The following is a 3,288-nucleotide window of genomic DNA, read 5'->3' as shown; positions in this document are numbered from 1 at the left end:
CTAAAATCCATCTAACATCAGCTAAATATCCCTAGTACCACAACCCCTTCTAAACCCAGCCTGGACTTCTGGCAGTTCTCTGCTGATGTGCTGTTCCAGTAATTTTTGGATAATCTTCAGTAGAATCTTGCTTGCGTGTGAAATAAATGATATCGTTCTATAGTTTCTACACTCTGTTTGGTCACCCTTCTTTGGAATGGGAACAAATATAAATATCTTCCAGTCTGTTGGCCAAGTGGTCTTTCTCCAGATTTCTTGGCACAACTTGGTGAGCACATCCAGGGCAGTATCTGTTAGCTGAAATACATCAATTGGTATACCATCTATTCCCGGGGCCTTATTTTTTGCTATTTCCTTCAAAGCAGCTTGGACTTCTTCCTTCATCACCATAGGCTCTTATTCATATGTGATTTCATTAAATTCTTCCGTGTCTGCCAGTTCCTTTGGTTACAGTGACTCAGTATATTCTTTCCATCTTCTTTTAATACTTCCTGGATCATTTAACATTCTGCCTAATGCATCCTTGTTATTATGTCCTATCAAATCAACAAGGTGTCATATATACCAGAGAGATGTTGTTGCAGTTGTTAGGCATCATTAAGTTAATCAAATTTAACTCATAATGACCGTATGAACAAGTCTGAACGTTGCCTTCTCCTGTGCTATTTTCATAATCTCTGATGTGCTCAAGTCAATTGTTACAACCATGTCAATCTACCTTGTTGAGGATCTTCCTCTCTTTCTCTGATCCTCCACCTTTCCAAGTTTGATGTCTTTTTTCCAAAGACTGATCCCTCCTGCCAACATTCCAAAATTAATGATAGAAAGTTTCAACATCTTTCCCCCAAGACAGACTTTTTTGTTCTTTTGGAAGTCCATGGGATACCTGGTACTCAATCCTTTAACAATACAATTCAAAGCCATAAAATCTTCTTCTGTCATCTTTAAGTCACTTTCAGATACATATGAACTAATTGAAAAGACTATGGCCTGCATCAAATGCACCTTAGTATTTATACTGACATCCTTGCTCTTTAGCATTTTGGAAACATCCTGACAGCAGATTTCCCCAATGCAACACATCTTTTGTTATGTTATGTTATGTTATGTTATGTTATGTTATGTTATGTTATGTTATGTTATGTTATGTTACGTTACGTTACGTTACGTTACGTTACGCTATGCTACGTTACGTTACGTTACATTATGTATGTTATGTTATGTTATGTTATGTTATGTTATGTTATGTTATGTTATGTTATGTTATGTAAGGCTAACGTTATGCAGATGACACAACCTTCCTCACTGAAACTGAGGAGGACCTAAAAGTACTTGCTGCAGAATGTCAAGGACTGTAGCCTTCAATATAGATTGAAGCTCAACATAAAGACAAAGATTCTCACCACTGGGCCAATTGGAAGCACCATGATAGATGGAGAAGAGATTGAGGTTGTTAACAGTTACAGTTTGCTTGGCTCCACAATCAACACTGTTGCCACCAGCAGTCAGGAAATCAAAGGATGATTGCATTGGAAAAAATCCACTGCCAAGGCCTCTCCAAAGTATTGAGAAGCAGTAATGTCAGTCTAGGGACTCTAAGGTGTGCATCAGAGAGCTGGACAATGACTAAGGATGGCAGAAGAACTGATGTCTTTGAGCTTTGGTGCTAAATAGTCTTGAACATTCCATGGACCACCAAGAAACCAAACAGATTTGTCTTGGAGAGAGTGAAACCAAGTTTCTGTTTGGAGGCAAGGATTTTGAAGCTCCATCTCACATACTTTGGACACATGGCTGGTCCTTGGAGAAGGATATCATGCTTGGAGGGTGGAGGGACAGCACAGGAGAGGAAGACCCCAGGTGAGATGGATTGATACAGTAACTAGGTTAACCTGTGTAGGTTTTTCGGAGTCATTGAGACTGGATCACTATAGTGCAGGCTTCAGAGCTGTTGTACATAGGGTAGCTATGAGTCATAGGTGACTCGACGGCAGATAACACAACAACAATCATCAAATTTACACCAACCCATTGCTATTGAGTTGATTCCAAGTCATGATGGCCATATGGATCCAAACATGGCTTCAGAGAAGTCGACTGTTACATCCCCCCCCCCCAAATATCTGGTATGTTTTAATAGCTTATCTTTTGGTTAGCAACAAAGCACGTAATTACTGTGCTACCCCAGCTCTTAAGTAAGACCTGTTGTTCGGTGCCATCACATTGACTACAACTCCTAGCAACCTTATGAACAACCTTGCCCTGTCTTCTGCCATCCTCATCATCTCTGATATGCTTGAGTCCATTGCTATAATCCGTCTTGTTTAGGGACTTCCTCTCTTTCTCTGATACTTCTCCACCTTTCCCATCATGCTTTTTTATCCAAAAATTGGTCCTTCCAAACAACATGCCAAAAGTATGAGACGGAGTTCTTTGCCTCTAAGGTTGCACTTCTTTCAAAACAGACTTGTTTGGATTGAAAAATTATGGTACATCCACACAATGTACATTCACACATACTGTAGCATGTAAATTATAACCTAACTTGGAAGGGACTTGAGAGCATTATGCTGAGTGAACTAACCCAGTCCCACAAGGATAAATATTGTATAAAACCATTATTATAGAATGAGTATAAGGATCCAAGAGGGTGAGAGAGGGTGGAAGCAGAGGGATAAGGATGTGCAGCGGCAGGGGGAGATTAATCAATTTGATGAGGGCAGGGTGAGGGAAATTTAAAGAATTTGTTCTTAAAAATAATATATTCAAATTTTATAAATAAACTAGTACAAAAGTTGAAAAATAGATTTGCTTGTTCTTTTGGCAGTCCATTGGAAATTCAGTACCCTTTACATTAAAAACTAGTTAGAGAAAAGAACTCTGGCTAACTCTCAGGGAAGAGATGGCTATTTTAAAAATAGCATATAAAGTCAATTAATTCCTTTTATTTAACCACAAGCTCAGCTCCCAGAGCTTTTCTTTGTTGCCAAAAGTGATCTAACATCTCCCTGCATAACTTGGCTGCAGATGACAAGCTCACTCACCCCAATCTACTCTCACTCCAGTAATTATGAAAAGATAAAGGAATATATTGCATTTTAAAAGACTAAAGCCAGTGTAAACATTCTGCTAAGACAAGATATAATACTTTTGGCAAGATAAGGGACATCCTTCTGTGATGTAATTAGTTCTGTTGTTGTTGTTGTTGTTATGTGCCATCGAGTCACTTGCAACTCATAGCGACCCTAGGTACCACAGCCCTAAACTTCGCTCTGTCCTGTGCCAATC

Source organism: Elephantulus edwardii, unplaced genomic scaffold, assembly GCF_000299155.1.
Source record: "Elephantulus edwardii isolate Elephantulus edwardi_28Jun2011 unplaced genomic scaffold, EleEdw1.0 scaffold00457, whole genome shotgun sequence".
In the NCBI taxonomy this organism is placed as follows: domain Eukaryota; kingdom Metazoa; phylum Chordata; class Mammalia; order Macroscelidea; family Macroscelididae; genus Elephantulus; species Elephantulus edwardii.
The sequence above is the reverse complement of the archived record's forward strand: the minus strand, read 5'-3'. Positions refer to the sequence as shown.